The sequence below is a fragment of the Hyperolius riggenbachi genome, chromosome 1 (assembly GCF_040937935.1).
Source record: "Hyperolius riggenbachi isolate aHypRig1 chromosome 1, aHypRig1.pri, whole genome shotgun sequence".
NCBI classification, from domain to species: domain Eukaryota; kingdom Metazoa; phylum Chordata; class Amphibia; order Anura; family Hyperoliidae; genus Hyperolius; species Hyperolius riggenbachi.
Genome location: NC_090646.1, coordinates 134,852,417 through 134,872,656, shown reverse-complemented (window position 1 = coordinate 134,872,656; position 20,240 = coordinate 134,852,417). Strand labels below are relative to the sequence as shown.

The following is a 20,240-nucleotide window of genomic DNA, read 5'->3' as shown; positions in this document are numbered from 1 at the left end:
CAGTACTGGTTTTAGTGTGTGACTTTTCTGCATTTCCTTCCTTTCAAGCTGAATTATACAGATAATTCTTCTGTAGTGTTTCAGTTGCCATTGCAATTCATTTACAGTACCTGTTACATCTGTATACAGTAATTCTGTATGAAGCTAAGCCCAGTGGAACATAACACAATCTCTTAGTTACAATACAAAATATTATTATTTATCAGTAGATTGTTGTGTAGATTTCCAAATTTTAAATTGAATCAATATACAGCCATATTTTGTAAATCTCTACCTAGTTATTTGGTATTTGTATAAGGTGGAAAGAAATATGCCTTGGCATCTGGTCAGATATCAACTACCATTTTTTTTGTATTTATTCAGTTTCAAAATTCTGTGCTTAGCCTACAAATCGGTGCACAGGACCAGCCCGACCTACATCTCCGATCTTGTCCACAGGCACATACTGTCCCACACCTTCCGATCCTCCAACAAGATTTCCGAGGGGTGATTACGTTTAGCCGTGGGGGGTGGGTGGTTACGGTTCGTTGTGCAGGAGGTGGTGGTTAAGGATAGCTGTGGGGAGGAATGGTTAAGATTAGGCTCTGATAGTGGGAGGGTTCAGTGTGAGAATATGGCATGTTTAGCTGTAGTAAAATATTGGTATGTATCACCTTTTTTTATTATTATTGTCATTTTCACTGTAATAGTAGAATTAAATAAAAGTAAAAATATCGATAAAATAAATAAAAGTAAAAATATCAATAAAAAGTAAATTTATCAATATTCTACTGTCAGGTTTTCTGGTTTTCCAAATTTCCCTGGCACCCGTTTTGCATGTATGCATTCACTGTAGATCGCACTGACAATTCCTGTATTTATGTGTTGCCCATCTGAGAGGTGCCACACTCGCTAAATATCTATGCATACCATCCTGTTCCAACCAGCTGGCATGCTGGGAGGATGCATACATTCATAACAAGACTGGAGTTTGTACGCCCAAGTGCCCAGCTACCTTTTCTGTTTCAGAGACCCAGTTATGCTTCTTGATTCAAAAACATGAAAGCCCAACTATACCCAAAACAGAACTAAGACAATTCTGAAAGCAATTGTGCTGTGTAGTGTAAATTATAAATATTACCTTTGTAAATTAATTTTTGAAATTGAAAAAATATTTGTGTAGCTGTGCTTACTGCAGCTGTACAGCAATCTACACAGGGTTAATATGTCTGTCTAGATCCTGTTATTTTCTGTTAGCAGAGTTGAGGTCTTACAGTTGGTCACCAGCTACTTCCTGTGAACTACATAGTACCAACTTCTCATGTAGATGCATGTAATGTAGGCAGTCAGAAGAGATCTGTCACCTAGAAAGGGGATAGAGGAGCTTGGCCAGGGTGTGTGGCACACATATACATACCTTACAACTTTATGCGTTAAAGAGAACCCGAGGTGGGATTTAATTATGTTAGTGGGGCACAGAGGCTGGTTGTGCACACTAACACCAGCCTCTGTCGCCCCATGATGTGCCTCCAGGACCCGCCTGTGTGCCGCTATACCCCCCGCTGTGCTAGCGACACACAGCGTGTCACCAGCACAATGTTTACCTCTGCCTGTCTGTTAGCGCCGCTCCCCCGCCTCCTCCATATCGGCGCTACCCGCCCGCGTCCCTTCCCTTCCGCTGATTGGAGGGAAGTGACGCGGGCGGGTAGCGCCAATACAGAGGAGGCGGGGGAGCGGCGCTAACAGACAGGCATAGGTAAACATTGTGCTGGCGACACGCTGTGTGTCGCTAGCACTGCGGGGAGTATAGCGGCGCACAGGGGGGTCTTGGAGGCACACCATAGGGCAACAGAGGCTGGTCTTAGTGTGCACAACCAGCCTCTGTGCCCCACTAACATAAATAAATCCCACCTCGGGTTCTCTTTAAGAGAGAGGGACATTTTAAGACACGCCCCTGCCACCCCTGTAAACACACCCCTACTACACCCCTAGCCATTCATATCACAAAGTTCTAAAGTAAACTCAGTCAGAAGATGGCAGCTAGGGAGAATTCATTCTGAATGGTAGTGCAAGCATCCAAGGAAAGAAATCAAATAAAACTCCTTCTCTTTAGAAGCTGCATTGTAGTTGAAAAATCTCTTGGGTGTTTTCATATATTCTATTACAAAGTAGTATGTGGGGCAGAAATAAACAGTAAATCATTCCTCTGTGAATAATGACAGGAAAGTAGCACCTACCGTATCTAAATGCTATAGTCCTGCAATCCGTTGCCGACACAGAAAGCAGGGCTTTGATATACCAGTAATTTCCTTCACACAGGCTGTCATAAAAGACACAGGAAAAGTCTTCTATTGTTACTAGCTAAAAGCTCTATAGGTATGTGGGGTTTACAATAGGACAGTTGTCCTTTAAATGCAGCAAATCCAATCAGACTTCAGGCAGAACTATCTGATCTGCATGCTTGTTTAGGGTTTTTGGCTAAAAGTATTAGATGCAAATACTCAGCAGCAGAGCCCAGCAACTTCTCTTGTTTAAAGGACTCTTCAATCAAAGTATACTACCCCCGCTCTACTTACCCGGGCAGGGGCGTCTCACCCACCAGGCAAGTATAGGCGGTTGCCTGGGGCGCCATAAGGTGGTGAGGCGCCATGAGGTGGTGAGGCGCATTCCCCCGCCGCTGCTACTGTGACCATGTTTTTTTTTTATATTATATTATATTACCTCCCGACTCAGTCCCCGGTGCTCAGCATGCTACCATGTGCTCAGCAGTGCCTCCACCTCCACCTCCACTTCTCCCCAGCCAATAGAGCAATCAATACTGCTCTTCTCTGCCAGGCTCCTTCTTTAAAGCCGTGCTCCTTCTTCTCAGTAGCCACACAGGTAAAGTGTTTATCCCGTGTGGCTCAGCCTTTAACTCCGCCCCACGCCAGTCAAACCAGGAGCCAGCGGCCAGCCAGCTTATGCCCCCGACAGTCTGACCCCCCACCTGTGTCACTGGCTGCACACAGACACTGGAGGGAGACAGCCAGGGGGCAGATGCAGTCACAGAGAGAAGAATGTGATGTGTCCGTGTTGGAGCCCCGCCCCCGCACAAGACAGCAACACAGCCCGGGAGAAGGGAAGTTTCTGCTCCAGAGTAGTGATGGGAATTCCGGCTCTTTTCAGAGAATCGGCTCTTCTGAATCGGCTCCCATTAAAGAGCCGGCTCTTGCGGCTCTGAATCGGCTCTTCATTACATATCACTAAACACCACTCAGAATCGGAGTAAAAGCCCCGCCCCCGCCTCCATGACAATTCCAGACTGCTTCTCTGACTGGAGCAATCCCTCCTGCTACTGCTCTGCTCCGCCCTATACACTCCTACAAGCTGCAAGAGGAGGACTACATCTCCCAACATGCCTCAGCGCCCTTTATTGCAGAGCAAAGCAGAGCTCTGTGGGGCGGCTGAGGCATCGGCTCTTTCAAAACTGAGAACCGGCTCTTGTCGTTCGCAGCAAAGAGCCGGCTCGTTCGCGAACGACCCATCACTACTCCAGAGATGAAAAGCTGCATGCACAGGCAGAAGAGAAGGTATGCAGGCAGGCTGCTAAGAACACTTCCTGTCCTGTGTGCAGACTCCCAGTACTGTTATAACTGCTAGAATGTGCCCTGCTCTTTTGATACTAGAGTTTTCTTTGAAAGCTGGTTAGGCTGTAGGCTGGTAAAGCTGTAAACCTGTGCTTTAGTGCTGTGCTGTCTCTCCCTCTCCCCTCTCTGTTCCTCTGCCCCCTCTTCCATCTTATGCTGTCTCTACCCCTCTCTGTTCCTCTGCACTCTCTTCCATCTTATGCTGTCTCTCCCTCCCCCTCTCTGTTCCTCTACCCCCCTCTTACATCTTATGCTGCCTCTCCCTCTCTACTCTTTCACTCTGCTCGGATTACGTGTATTTTCTGGTGAAACGCTTCCACATTACGATTATTTTCTGACAACGCTGCCCCATTACGATTATTTTCTGGTGAAACGCTGCTGCCCTATGATTAATTTCTGGTGAAATGCGGCTGCAATAAGTGTATTTTCTGGTGAAACGCTGCCACCTTACGAATATTTTACGGTGAACTGCTGCTGCAATAAGTGTATTTTCTGGTGAAACACTGCCACATTACGATTATTTTCTGGTGAATTACGATTCTGAATTACGATAATTACTATTATTTTCTGATGAAACACTGCCGTATTATTATTTTCTGGTGAAACTATGCTGCATTATGATTATTTTCCTGGGGGGAGGGGCTTGGGGGGGGCCCAGGTTTTCTCGCCTGGAGTGACAAAATGACTAGAGGCACCCCTGTACCCGGGCTTCCTCTGGCCACTGGCAGCCGCTATGTCCCACCTCGCATCTCCACTCGCAGCTTCCGGCCTGGGGTCTCCGCCGGTGCAGAGGCTACTGCGCCTGTGTGAGCGCCACTGTCATTCACCTCCACGTGGCCCGGAGTGTACTGCGCAGGCGCAGTAAATCTGTGCCTGCCCAATACAATTCGGACCATGTGAAGGTGATTGACGCAGTAAAGGACAACCTGGCAAGGACCCCAGGCCGGCAGCTGCGAGCGGAGATGCTGCGTGGGACATAGAGGCTGCCAGGGGCTGGAGTGGGGTGCAGCATGGTTTGATTGATGATTCCTTTAAGAGGAATTAAATATGGCAGCTTCCATACTGTATATCTCTCAGTTCAGGTGTTCTTTAAAAGCAGTTATACACCTTTAAGATTTTGAGGTTATAAAAACACCCCTAGGTTACATGAAGGTTTCATTCATGATGATTTCACATTACATTTTATTAGTAATGATCACTGTACTGATGTGCTGCTGAGCTCTCTACCAAGCAGCCTGTTCTTTTTCTATGTAGAGGGGAGGAAGAAGAGAAAAAAAGAAGGCTCTGCTTTACACAAGACATCAGCAGACACCTGTACTAATGCTAGGCTGTTACTCAAAATGAACAAAGACACAAACAATCTCCTTGAGCAACAAAAGTCTATTGCATGTACTTGGCTTTATACAAAGACTCAGTGTCAGGAAAATTCCATTTTTAAAAGGAAGTTAGAAATGGTACATTTTGCATTCTACTACGTTCAGACTGTATGGTTCTGACCCAGTTCTGTATAATGCCTAAAAAAGAAACTTAACTTTTGGAAAGCTTGCAGTATACCATGTACAGTTAAGCCTCATATACACACGCTCAACAGCGGTCTTTTATGCAGCACAATTATCAAACAACTTTTGTTGTGAAACAAGTTGAAACAACCAAAAAAAAGTATTTTGCTATTGTTCAAAAGAGTAACCAAGCAGCTCAGAGTGACCCAAACTACTAGGAATGTATAGGGGGATAAAAGGAACCCAAAAGCCCTCCTACTATAAAAGCAAAGCTTGGTATAATTTGCCTTCTTAAAACAGAAGGAAATTTGCAATATACATTCCTAGTAGTTTGGGTCACCCTGAGCTGCTTGGTAACTCTGTTGTACTCGTCCAAGCCCTATTTCATACAGCTTTATCAATCCCTGCCATGTACTGATGAGGACCAAAAGTCAGAAACAGGCTGTCACATGTGGGTTTGATAAGGCTGTGTAAAACTTAAAGAGGAACTGTAAGCTCAAAATAATTTATTGCCAGCAGGTAGCCTATACCCAATTTATAGATGAAAACTCAGTATTTTCTGCTAGAAATCCAGCATTTTGCTGGAATTACACCTTTAAGTAGGAAGCCACGCCCCCTCATGAGGCTGCTCCGCGGCTGTATATTCATTAAGCTTGTGCGCACTGCCTTCTGGGTAGTGACATCATGGGTTGCTAAGGGGGGAAAAAAACAGCAGTCCTCACTGTCATCAAGGTGGGACATGTGCACGAGGCAGAAGAAGTTTATCTTGCAGCCTCCGATGGGATGATTGATCATCCCTCTCTGCCCTGTGAAGCTGCCGCTGCCACTATCAGGTCAGCGACATGTGTTTAACTCTCCTCATCCCAGCTGGAATCCCTCTTGTCAGCTCTTCCTACAGCCTCCGATGATCTAACTCTGCCTGCATGTCGGGTGAATGCACATGACATGCAGGCAGAGCTATAAGATCATCGGAGGCTGTAGGAAGAGCTGACAAGAGGGATTCCAGCTGGGATGAGGAGAGTTAAACACATGTCGCTGACCTGATAGTGGCAGCGGCAGCTTCACAGGGCAGAGAGGGATGATCAATCATCCCATCGGAGGCTGCAAGATAAACTTCTTCTGCCTCGTGCACATGTCCCACCTTGATGACAGTGAGGACTGCTGGTTTTTTTCCCCCTTAGCAACCCATGATGTCACTACCCAGAAGGCAGTGCGCACAAGCTTAATGAATATACAGCCGCGGAGCAGCCTCATGAGGGGGCGTGGCTTCCTACTTAAAGGTGTAATTCCAGCAAAATGCTGGATTTCTAGCAGAAAATACTGAGTTTTCATCTATAAATTGGGTATAGGCTACCTGCTGGCAATAAATTATTTTGAGCTTACAGTTCCTCTTTAAAGCTATAAGCTTGCTATACACCAGCGGTTCTGGATGCTTGCTTGGCTTACCAAGGGTGAAAAGGGATAATTTGCATATTCAGTAGAGCATTGTGGGTAACCACAAATGTTCACTTATAACTGAATTATTGCAAATTTCCTTCTGTTTTAAGAAGGCAAATTATACCAAGCTATTGTTCAAACAACTGATAAGACTGATAAGATGCCAATGCAACTATTGGATTGACGTCTTATCAGTTGTTTGAACAATAGCAAACAACATTTTTTTGGTTGTTTTACCGTAACTTGTTTCACAACAAAAGTTGTTTGCTAATTGTGCTGCATAAAAGACTGCTGTTGAGCGTGTGAATGGGGCTTTAGTCATTACAGGTATCACCAGAATCAATGTTTGTTGGTTTTGTTGTCTGCCTTTAGACATTATTGTCTGATGTAGAATCACCATAGATGTCTCACATGGCTTCCTTGACATATATCTTCCATGTAGATGGATTTTATGGCTTCTGGCATGTAAAAATGCAATCTAATCAATGAGATTAAAAGTGTGCAGGTGGTGTCTGTGCTGATAGCTGCCTGTCATAGTCATGTCAGTGTATTGACCAGAATATTCTGAGAGTAGGAAGTTAATTTCCAAATCAATGAGATTCAATACAACTGTTACATTAACATTATTAGATACAGCATAGATCATCCATTTGATGTGTACAGATGTGGACAATTTTTTTTAGTATCCTTACCACTCATTGAAAAATTGCTGAATTTTTCCTGATATCAAGTATGATGCTTCAGATGTAATCTCATTGGCATTGTATTGTATTTCCCTCCTTGTGTGAAATTGTATTTGTTAATATTGTATGTTTAAAATTCGGACGGCGGGTCTGTTTTTCCTTACGCAGGTTTCAGCGATACAATGCAAGTCAATGGAAAAACACACACACAAAAAAATGTGTATTTTGCACAAAAATGCAACTTTTTTTTTGATCAAGTTATTTGAAATGTTTTTTCTTGTACATTAACTTCATTTGTATTCATGGAAAAATTGCAATTTTCATGCAAATATAAAAAGAAAATACAAAAATCCCAAACATAGAATCGTGCATGCATAAAATTGCAAATAAAGATATGCATACATTTCTCCATAGTTTAAAGAGGAACTCCAGTGAAAATAATGTAGTAAAAAAAAGTGCTTCATTTTTTACCATAATTATGTATAAATGATTTAGTCAGTGTTTGCTCATTGTAAAATCTTTCCTCTCCCTGATTTACATTCTGACATTTATTACATGGTGACATTTTTACTGTGGGCAGGTTATGTAGCTGCTCCTAGCTGTTTTGGCTGTTAGAGACAGCTGTAAACAGCTAATTCCTGTCTGTGAACATTGTTACATTGTGGCAGTTTGCCCAGAGTACCGCGGTACTCAGAGTTTTTGTGGGAGGGGTTTCAGCACAAAATCAGTCATACAGCGCCCCCTGATGGTCTGTTTGTGAAAATCATTAAATTTCTCATGTAAAAGGGGGTATCAGCTACTGACTGGGATAAAGTTTAATTCTAGGTTGGAGTTTCTCTTTAAGTCCTAATATGCCCTTGCAAACTGCAGTCTAGCTTTTTATGGTGGTTCAGGAGCAGAACCTTTTTCCTTGCTGAGCAGCTTTTCAGGGTTTGCAAAGACCGAACTCCTTTTTTCTGTGGATATAGATACTTAATTAACTGCTTTCTCCAGCATCTTCACAAGTTTTTTTGCTGTTGTTCTGCAACTGATTTAGGCCCGGTTCACACTGGCTCTAAAAATGGTCCAGTCTCGGATCAGCAAAAGGAACGGATCGTAACAGATGTGAATGGATCCAATGTTAACCAATGGATCCGTGTGTATTGGTCTGTTCGAAAGGCATCCCTGTTTATTTTCCATTTCTATCCTCCCTCCCCAGTCTTGTGCAATTCTGCTTCCTGTCACCCCCCTATCCTTTCCTGTGTAGTCCTACTTCCTGTGCAGCACTTCCATTCTTCACATCTCACTCTTTTCCCAGTGGTTTGCAGGGTTTGCAAATGAAGCTGCATCCCACTGAACATATCTGATGTAATTGTTTGCATATCAGTGCAATAGCAGGGGATCGGAGGTAATGCCACCATTCACATTAGAGATTTGCTGCCTGGCTAAGGAGCATTCCTCCAATGGGAAATAATATTAAGAGATTAAATACCCTAAATACCTTTATTTTATTGTAAACAGCAACAATTATGTGACAACCACTGCCCCTTTTTGTCCCCCAGACCAAGCCACACTCCTTTCTGGGAGAAGTGTGGCTAAACTGCCATTCCCCATATTTCTTAGAGGAGCCACTTTGTTGACATATTCAACTACACAGAACCATGGATGTTTTTTTGAGAATAATAACACTGACATTTATTTAGCCCTGGGGACAGTTGTTTTTTTTTCACTTTGTGAAATGTCATATAATACTCGTAAGCCTGGTTTAAATCCTTTGCTCTTTTAAACTATTGTCATGTTTGCAAACAGCAATTTTTGCTGTTGTCCTTCCCTATGCTTCTAAACTCCTCGAACGCCTAGTCCACCAGCGCATTACCCAATACATCAACACCAATGCCCTACTTGACCCCCTACAGTCTGGATTCCGACCTGCGCACTCAACTGAAACAGCCCTCGCCAAGGTGGTCAACGACCTTACCCTTGCCAAGGCCAAAGGCAGTTATTCCATCCTGCTCCTCCTTGACCTCTCTGCAGCATTTGACACTGTTGACCACTCCCTCCTCCTCCAATCACTACAGTCCATGGGCATCCATGGGCTTGCCTTGGCCTGGATCTCCTCCTACCTATCCAATCGCTCCTTCACCACTTCCTTCAATGGCTCCTCCTCAACTCCTGCCCCCCTTTCAGTTGGGGTCCCCCAGGGCTCTGTTCTAGGCCCCCTTCTTTTCTCCATATACACTTCCTCAATTGGCAAGCTTATCTCCTCCCTGGGCTTCAATTACCACCTTTATGCAGATGACACTCAGATTTACCTCCATACCCCCGATCTCTCAGCCACCACCATAAACAAGGTCTCCTCGTGTCTCTCAGCAATTTCCTCCTGGATGTCAGCTAGGTTCCTAAAGCTTAACCTAGACAAAACTGAGCTCCTGATCCTTCCACCCCATGCTGCTGCACCCATCCCAGGTTTCCACATCACAATCGACAACACAACCATTCTCCCTACCTCCCAGGCCCGCTGCCTGGGTGTCACCTTGGACTCTGACCTCTCCTTCATCCCACACATCCAAAACATCACAAGAGCCTGCAATTTCCACCTCCGTAATATCTCCAAGATCCGCCCATTCTTAACCCCGGACACGACCAAACTGCTCATCCATGCCCTCATCATCTCCCGCCTTGATTACTGTAACTCACTCCTTTCTGGCCTCCCCCTGAAACGCACTGCCCCCCTTCAATCAGTGATGAACGCGGCTGCAAGACTCATCCATTCTTCGCACCGCTCTGCATCCACATCTCCCCTTTGTGAATCCCTGCACTGGCTCCCTATCCGTCTCAGGATAAGTTTCAAGATTCTATGCCTGGCGTATAAATCTGTGCACAAAACATGCCCTACCTACATCTCGCAGCTTGTTCACAAGTATACACCAGGTCGCCCCCTCCGTTCCTCCAACGACCTTCGCCTCACCACCCCGCGCATTTCACACTCCCATGCCCGCCTCCAGGATTTCTCAAGAGCTGCCCCCACCCTCTGGAATGCCCTTCCACCACCCATTAGACTTGCTCCCTCTTTCAACACATTCAAGCAAGCCCTCAAAACCCACCTCTTTATGATGGCCTACCCACCTCCTACCACACAGTAACTCTCTAAGGAATATTTAACAGCCCCCCCTAGTGTTTCCACCCCTCCCTTTAGATTGTAAGCCTCTGGCAGGGTCCTCCACTCCCTAGTGTAATCTACAGGATCATGTGCTCCTGTCCTATGACAGCCTGTACTTGTATTACTGGGCCTACCTAACCAGCCCATATTGCATGATCATGTATTTTGTACAATTTGTATGTATAACTTTGTTCTATGTGTATAACCCTATGTATGTCATCCTTGTATCATTGTATATATTTATTGTCCAGCGCTGCGTAATATGTTGGCGCTTTATAAATACAATAAATAATAATAATAATAATAATATGGGGTGTGTAGAGGGAAATCAGCAAAATTGGATGCAGCAGCCGTTTGGAAATTATGGCACCTCTATAGACCAATAGAGAGGTACATTTGACACATATGAATAACATTATGGATGTTACAGGACTACTAGTGGTAGGTATGCATAAAGATTCAGAGGAGCCTTCTTTTTGGTGTATGTGAGTACCCAGAATCATGCATGCATTTGTAAATCATTACCTTTGACTCTTATTTAGCTGTATGGACAAGACTGCATTTTTGCATCTTGCAGGCAGTAAGTCTTTATGTAAATAAGTATGTGAAGGTCTAATAACTTTTACTCTTCCAGATCACAATGTAGGAAGGGTATGTGGCTGAGCTGCCATTCAACCTCCTTCCTGTTGTGGGGGGAGGGGGAAAAGCACCATGATTTGGACAGCAAACGTTCTAAAAAAAAAAGTCAACCGAGCAACATTTTTTGCCCCCAGGGCATCTAAAAAGCACATTAAAAATGCTACCAACGTGGCACATTAAAAAAAAATCCATTCCACCTCCTCTTTTTACACTTAAACATTTATTAGGCCTAGCAATAACTAGCAACTAATGCTATGGGTGCGATCCCACTTGAGGGATGTGATTTTTTTTAAAATGCCCCATAACATTACATTAGCAAGAGATTTTCAAATCACAAGCGCTTAGAAAAGCGCTCTAGTGTGCTCCAGCGGTTAGAGGATTTTATTACCCTATTTTCGTGGCCTGCTGTTTGTAGAAAGAGACAGCAGGCCCAGAACGCTGAGACAGCACAGCCCCCACCCCAACCTCTGAGGCATCCACCTCTACGATAAAGGGATAGGAGGTGTCAACGTGTCTCAAAATGGGTGCAGAACAAAACAATTCTTTCAGAGTGGAGAAAGCAGCCAGAGCTTCGGGGGACCAGTGGTTGGTATCTGCCCCTTTTTTTGTGAGACTGGTGAGGGGTGCAATGACTGTGGAGTACCCCTTTATGAACCTTCTATAGTAATTTGCGAACCCTAAGAATCTCTGGAGAGCCTTCAATCCCACTGGCTGAGGCCACTCCAGGACAGCAGAGACTTTGGCGGGGTCCATAGAAAGGCCCGAGGTGGAAATTATATACCCCAGAAAGGCGACAGATGTTACCTCGAAAATGCATTTCTCCAACTTAGCATAAAGCATGTTTTGTCTTAGCTTGTGCAACACAAATCTGACATAAGCCCTGTGCTCTGTGAGGTTAGCTGAGAAGATTAGTATATCATCTAGATATACCAGGACAAATTTACCCAAAACCTCTATGAACACCTCATTGATGAGTTCCTGAAAGACGGCCGGAGCGTTACACAACCCGAAGGGCATCACCAGGTACTCGTAATGCCCATCGGGTGTGTTAAAGGCCGTCTTCCACTCATCGCCCTCTCTGATCCGTACCAGGTTGTATGCACCCCGCAAATCCAATTTTGAGAAAATCTTAGCATTGGTGACCTGAGTAAATAAATCGTCTATCAAAGGTAATGGATAGCGATTTTTTACTGTGATTTTATTCAGACCCCGATAATCAATGCATGGTCGAAGGCCTCCGTCTTTTTTCTTTACAAAAAAGAAACCTGCTCCAGCAGGTGACCGGGAAGGGCGAATGAACCCTTTAGCTAAGTTTTTGCGGATATATTCCTGCATGGCCAATTTCTCCGGCCCAGATAAATTGTAGAGATGACCTTTAGGGGGCATACAACCAGAGCGGAGATCGATGGGACAATCGAAAGGGCGATGTGGAGGAAGTTTATCGGCTGATCTAGGACAAAACACGTCTGACAATTCAGAATACTGATCTGGTACTCCCTCCATGTGAATCTTGGTCTGGCCCAAGGTTACCTTCGCTAAACAATGATGAAAGCAATGGGACGACCAGCTCGTTAGCTGACCAGTGGCCCAATTTATCTGAGGGGAGTGAAGTTGTAACCAAGGCATGCCAAGAATGATCGTGGAGGTTGTCATGTGTAACACAAAAAACAAACAAAATTTCCTTATGCAGCGCCCCGATAGTGACTCCCACCTCAGGGGTCTGTGACAGAGGACTGTTGCCCTGCAGAGGGGAATCATCTACTGCCGTAACTTAAATAGGAGGTTTTACCAGGGTGACCGGAATACCCAACTTTTTTGCAAATTCATAATCCATAAAATTAGCCGCTGAGCCCGAGTCAATGAAGGCTTCAGTGACTTCAGAGTTATCTTCCCATGAAATAGTACAAGGAAGAAGCAAACGTTTGCCATCTAGGGGTAAAAATTGCAGGCCTAGGGTATTACCCCCAACTACTCCTAGGCAGTAGCGTTTCCCGATTTCTTAGGGCAATTCTGTACTCTATGACCCCCCTCTGCACAATAAAGACAAAGCTGCTCTGCTATCCTGCGTTTCCGCTCCACTTGAAACAAATTTGACCGACCAATCTGCATTGGTTCAGGTGGAGGCGAAACGGGAGGAGGTGGAGTCACAGGGGGCGCAGCGTGGGATACCATTCTTGTATAGTTCCTACCCCGGGTCTGTCTCTGATAGTACAGCCGGCGATCTATTCTGATGGCCTATGAAATGGCCTCATCGATGGACTTAGGTTGAGGCTGACTTAACATAAGATTGGAGACCTCATCTGACAACCCTGATAAGAAACAATCTAAAAGGGCAAAGGTATCCCACCTGGCTGATACTGACCACCTCTTAAATTCAGCAGCATACTCTTCAACCGGACTCTTGCCTTGACGTAACAGCTTGAGCTTCCATTCAGAAGTCGAGGCAATGTCTGGATCATCGTAAATTATAGCCATGGCTTTAAAAAATTCCTCTACAGAGGGTAGGGCCAAGTCTCCGTCGGGCAGACTGTACGCCCAGGTCTGAGAATCACCTGATAACAAAGTTTTAATAAATGTAACCCTTTGGGCCATAGTTCCTGAAGAATTAGGTCTCCACTCAAAGTATGATAACACTCTACTCCTAAAATTTCGGAAGTCACATCTGCGACCGGAAAATTTTTCATGTACAGGGGCATACGTATGTCTGTGCTAGGAGGAGATCGCACTTCATCCACAGCCGTCTGGAGGGTTTGTATAGACCCGGACAATGCGTTAATTAACGCCCGGTGACTACCCAGCACTTGGTTGATGTTATCCACCGAAGTGGTAAGTGTGCCCAGACGGCTGGTGAGATCGTCCATTTGCATTTTTTGGTCTGCCGTTCTGTAACGATCGGTGTAACACAGAGAGGATCTGATTACCGGTGATCTGCAGTATCACAGAGAATACAGATATATACCTGATTATTGATGATCTGCAGTATCACCGATAATCAGATATATCTCTAACCTCTGGACACCTGAGTAATATGAGTGTTTGGTGCAACAGTAATACTTTGAGGAGAGCCTCCGTATAGAGGGTGCAAGGCAGTAAGAACAGGCTCCTTCCAAAGGCCTGAGGCTCCCCAAGGGGAGGAGTCAGGCTGAGAGTGGGAAGGACCAGAGTGTGAGTGACACCAATGGTGGAGTGTCACTGACAAATCTGTGAACTATCTCTAAACAGAGGAGATAGTTCTCGAGGTCGGACAAGCCAGGTCGGCAACAGACAGACAGATCAGATACAGAGGAAAGAGACTGATACGGAATCCTAAGGCAAGCAAGGTTTGGCAACAGAGTATCAGATATAGCGAAGTACCAAATCAGAGATCAGAAGAGGGGTCAGGAAAAGCAGAAGGTCATAACAAAAAATCAACAATAGTCTAGTCTAAAGGTTCACACCTTTAGACTAGACTATTGTTGATTATTTGTTATGACCTTCTGCTTTTCCTGATCATCAACACCCTGGAACTAGTCTGAAGATATAACAGGATGGTAAAGCTAATTCCTAGTCTTGGGTGTGAGCTCCATAGTCATCAACACCCTGGAACTAGTCTGAAGAATAACACAGATAATATACAGTATTCCTAATCTGGGGTGTAAGGTCCGTGATCATCAACACCCTAGAACTGGTCTAGAGAATAACACAAATGATATACTGAATTCCTAATCTGAGGTGTGAGGTCCTTGGTCATCAACACCCAGGAACTGGTCTAAAGAATAACACAGAATTTGACAAAAGGTCTGAGTGCTACCACGTAGTGATCGCAATGGCAGACAACCAGAGAATGACCAGCACCCAGTATATATAGCAAGGCGCTCTCCAGCGCCTCCCCTAAGTGCTGGACCAATGGGAAGTGGTGGAATTGTCAGCTGACCGGCTTGGTCAGCTGACTCCCTTCTGGCTGTCATAAAAGCTCTGCCTCTCAGCGCGCGCGCGCGTCCTTCTGAACCTGTGTGGACTATCAGTCCCAGCCACACCAGACCTGTGCTGCAAACCATCCGCTGTGCTGAGCGCGGAACCAGCCGCACCGCTATCAGAGCATGCGGCGGTTCCTCCGCGTTCAGCCATACTGCCAGATGTAGGCCTATGCGTGCAAACTGCTGCGTCGGACGCGGAATCCGCCGCCTTGTTCTCAGGACATGCGGCGGTTTCGCCACATTCAGTCATGCTAGCAGATGCAGGCCCACGCGCGCAACCTGCCGTGTTGGACGCGGAAACAGCCACCTTGCTCTGAGCACCCGTGGCGGCTTTTCCGCGTTTTCTCACATGTAATTAGCAGTATCAATGAGCAAACAACAGCTTTCATCAGCAAGGGGGGTGGGATAGCACACTGTGCTTCAAACAGTCTAGAGAAGTCACTAGATTATATTAAAGTGGAATATAACCCTGCATTTCAACTTTGCTCTAAAACATTATTTACAGCATATTATATGCAACCAGCATTTTTTCTTTTTATTAGACCAGCATTGGAAGGGTTACACACAGAGCTTTAAAGTTCCGTGGAGAGACATGCTGCCCGCAGCTGAAGTTTAGATAGATACATTTAAGTAAACAAAATGTAACAAGTGAGGAATGTGACTCACTCTCTCTGACTGTGCAGGAGCTGTAGGACAGCCAGAGAGTGTGTAACATTCACCACTTTTTACATTCTGTTTACTTAAATGTATCTATCTAAACTTCGGCTTCCGGCAGCATGTCTCTCCACGGAACTTTAAAGCTTTGTGTATAACCCTTCCAATGCTGGTCTTGTAAAAAAAATGCTGGTTGCATATAATATGCTATAAATAATGTTTTAGAGCAAAGTTGAAATGCATGGTTATATTCCGCTTTAACACCTTCCCCTGGATAAATAAGGGCAGGGGGGTGGCATCTCCTACAGCTATTAGAAAGCAGGACAAACTACAAAAAAAGCAGCATGGATCCCTTTAAGGAAAGCCTGTCTGTGAATTGTAGAAAAGCAGCAATAAGTATATTTTATGAACATTGTTGTTCTCTTATGTATAATTTATTTGAGCAGAGAAAGGGAGAGAAGAGGGAGTTTACAAAATAATAATATAAAATGTAATATTTACTTAGATGAATCATTCATTAAGCCTGCATAGTTTTGCTAATCTGATCTTTTTGAATTTAGTCCTGAAACTTTTGAGAAAACGACATAAAATGTATAATTAACTTTTGTATTTTTTTTCAGAAATGGATGGTTGTCATAAATGAGAAAATACATTTATACCATACAAAATTAAATATCAGTTCCCTGTCCGCATTTCACCTAATTACCGGTCATTTAAGCTGTTTAAATGTTTGCTCAGTATTTTTTAATATCTTTTTATTGTAAAGGCAACGAAAATCCCCACAATACTCACATATGGGGACAGAAACATTTATTTACAAAGGAGAAATCTTTGAAGAAGGTAGTTTCAGCATTGAGGTTCCTGGGGTGCAGGGATGGCAGTCAGGAATATCAAGCATAACCCTCAGAGGGGGTCTTTCATTTCTTGAATAGGAGGACCAACTGAGAAATTACTGCAGCTTTATGGGATGCATTTATCTGCGGAACCCCTAACCCACCATCATATTTATTTGTGAACATGGTAGTTCTCTTAACTTTGTGGTGTTAGTACCTCAAATAAACTACAGTATTCTCTGTTAAACATATATAGATAGTGGTTGGGGGCTGCCACAAAAAGGGTCCGAAAAAAATAAACAAGTTTAGGTAAATAGGTAATTTTGGTAGAGTTAATCTGGTCCAGCCAGGATAAATGAGCCTTAAAGAGAAACTCCAACCTAGAATTGAACTTTATCCCAATCAGTAGCTGATACCCCCTTTTACATGAGAAATATAATGCTTTTCACAAACAGATCATCAGAGGGCGCTGTATGACTGATTTTGTGCTGAAACCCCTCCCACAAGAAGCTCTGAGTACCGCAGTACTCTGGGCAAACTGCCACAATGTAACAATGTTCACAGACAGGAATTAGCTGTTTACAGCTGTCTCTAACAGCCAAAACAGCTGGGAGCAGCTACATAACCTGCCCACAGTAAAAATGTCACCATGTAATAAATGTGATAATGTAAATTGGGGAGAGGAAAAATTTTACAATGAGCAAACACTGACTAAATCATTTATACATAATTATGGCAAAAAATTGAAGCACTTTTTTTTACTACATTATTTTCACTGGAGTTTCTCTTTAAGGTGGCCATACACTCATGGCCACCAGATCAACCATCAGATTTCAGAGGGATCTATGACAAAGACTCTTATAGGACCAAGGATAGATAGGGAGCAAAAAAGGAGTGGATAATTAGCTGTGAAGGTGAATATTAGTTCAGGGATAAAGTGATTCCCAAGTACAGTAGGGTTCTAGACCACTGAAAAGAACAAGACTCAATTTAACTTCTTCTAGAAGACTCAACAACACTCCTTGCTTTTGACTTACTTGGATTGATGCTAAGCCCAGACAGACTGTAAAAATAGTCAAATGCTTTTAAAATATTGGGGATATAAATATGGGGCTGGGTCATAATTAAAAGGCTGTAGTGAGCAAATATTAAGATCTTAAGCTGGACTCCTATAATTTATACTCCCTTAATATTGATATCTCTCCTTACTAAGCAGGCAAATGGCAAAGGCAAAAAATGAAAGCAGGGGTGACAAAGGACACCTCTGAAGAATCCCCACATACAGTAATTGGAAACAAACTAGAAAGGTGACCAAGATATTTAACTGGTGGGGAAGGCCTTGGAAACATAGAATTTACCTAGATCTAAAAATGCTTGCCAAAACCCCACTTTAAAAGGACAAAGTCTCAGATAACCCATGGAAATAGGGAATTAAATGTTTTGAAAATGCCTAAGGCTGAAGCCATACTGCATGACCTGGTATGCAGAAAGTGTATCATTAACACAATAGGTGCATAGTAGGATACAAAAGTGACCTCTTTATTATAGAGAGTCCCTGTCAGCATAAGGTACCTAGCAGTTGGGTCCACAATTAGCTTGGAACAAATGACAGGGAGTTTTTTTTCCCCTGAATCCTATAATCACACCCTGAACTTTTGTTTCAGTGCAGGCTTTGCAAGTCTATAGAAAATGGCGACTGAAATATTTAGGAGAAATAGATGCAAGTAGTCTCTTGTAAGCAGAGAACATCTACCTGACAAGCTTTATAAAAGTTTAAGGTGTTAGATCTTTTGTTTGGGGATCTGAATCCCTGGTCATTGTGTGTACAAAATTGTCCTAATACTCATGGTGGAAGCTTTCAGAAACTGTTCCTGTATAACCCGTAGTACACCCGTAGTACACATTTCCACCTTTCTTAGTCCATCCTAAACACTGGCATAAATATGGCCCTCGAGGACTGGAGTTCGACACCCAGTGTTGGACTGGGAGCTGGAAAACCTGAGGAAATCCACCTGCTGGCCAAGCAGCAGTAATCAGGTGTTGCTGCTCATAGTGAAGACTTGCTACAGGTCTCTTATTATTATATAGGTCTATCTATCAGGAGTGATAACACATGGTTTATGCTGCTTGGCCAGCAGGTGGATCTCCTCAGTTTTTCTACCTCCCAGTCCGACACTGTCGACACCTGCGCCTTAGCCCCATACTGTGGTCATGGGGACTATTGTTACACCACTGGAGTTGAGCATCTGAATTCAAGTACAATTCTGACAATATTTGAAGCCAAACTGATGGGAATGCATCTTTCTCTGTCAATTGTATCTCTGAAATGTTGTAACTTGAGGAGTTTGTAAGTAGCAAACTGTATTTGTATGTAGACCAATAAAATACATATTAGAAACTAGCTCTTGGTTTCTGCCTCCATCAATCTACAATTTTGCGTTTTGCAAAGTAATTTTCCAAGCTCTACAATTTAGTTAGCATCTATGCTCATGAATAAAACTTGTTGTTTTTTATTTTTGTTTGCAAAGAGATAGAGAAGATACTCAATATTCATCTCTTATCATATTGCAGTTTTGAGCCGCTGCCAATTTTAAGCAGATTTGGTCCCTAATGATTTCTCTGAACCACAATAGTGCATGTTTCTTCACATTTCCTCAACAAATAGAATTAGCAATGCCTCATTTCCTTAACATTTTAACATTTACACATAAATGCCCGCATGTATGTTCCCTGAGCCTCTGCAACCACAAACGACAAGCTTAAATGACACGAAGCGTAAATGAAAAAAAAGCCATTTGTTGAAATTTGATGTACATATCTCATTAGTTCCCAAATATTTGGTCCTGACCTATGTCAGGAATTAGTGTTAATCAATGCAAGCCTGGTATTGCTCCAGAACTGGATGTATTTGAGCTAAATTACTTTAATGCATAAACAGAACAACAAGATCAAATTAAGTCATTGTAGGAGGTTTCATGGACGACTTTCACATATTTTTTTTTTATTTTTGATTGTGTTCAGGGAATCAAAATACAATAATATATAATAGAGGTAATTTAATACTAATGGAGAAAAACAAGGCAACTCCAGCATGCTATTTCTATTAATCTAAATTATTAGTGGTAATGCTCATTACTGTTTCTAAGAATTTTTACTTAGTCTTCTCATGTTGCAATCCATGATGAGGTTCTGTTTGGTTTCCCTCCTTTTGGCTGTTTATGATATTTTTGTATCTATCGCTATACAATATATCAATGTTCTGACGTCACGTTTTCATGCGAATATAAATCTCCTTCCTCTAATCATTAGGATTAATTAATAAGAATGACCATTAGCTGTGTAAAGAGGATCCTGTTATTTACCCTCCTCTCAGTGATTAGGAATTACCATTCAGTTCCAATTGATTTTAATCTGCCCTTTATCTCATGCAGGGATGTTTACCCAAAGTCAGATTAATGAATGGGGCTACTGGTATTTTTCCAACGCAATTCATATCTTCCACAATATGGTACCCAATAGTGTATTCATGGTAGGAGCCAGTTCGTAAACAAACTTTGTAAAATTAAATCAGTATTGAAAAGGATATGGAGGCTGAAGCAGATTTTTTGGGTGCTGGTGTATCCATAGACTCTATTGCAGGTTGGCAGTTTAGTGGCGCCAGGTGTTTGATTTGGGCACCAATATTCAGCTGTAGTAAAGCTGAGCACTAGCTATTGGTTTAATGAATGGTTCTGTGGCACTTGTGTTTGGCTGTAGCATATCTGAACGCCAGTGCCCAGTTCAATCACTAAAATG

General features: G+C 43.3%; 1 long non-coding RNA gene across 1 annotated transcript; it reads right to left on the bottom strand.

Moving 5' to 3' along the window:
• Positions 1 to 333: 333 nt before the first annotated feature.
• LOC137546290 (uncharacterized) lies at positions 334 to 1,210 on the bottom strand. The gene is made up of 2 exons (XR_011026222.1): positions 1,121 to 1,210; positions 334 to 555 (listed from the first exon to the last, which is right to left on the bottom strand). It is a non-coding gene; the product is annotated as an uncharacterized lncRNA (long non-coding RNA).
• Between the last annotated feature and the right edge of the window lie 19,030 nt (positions 1,211 to 20,240).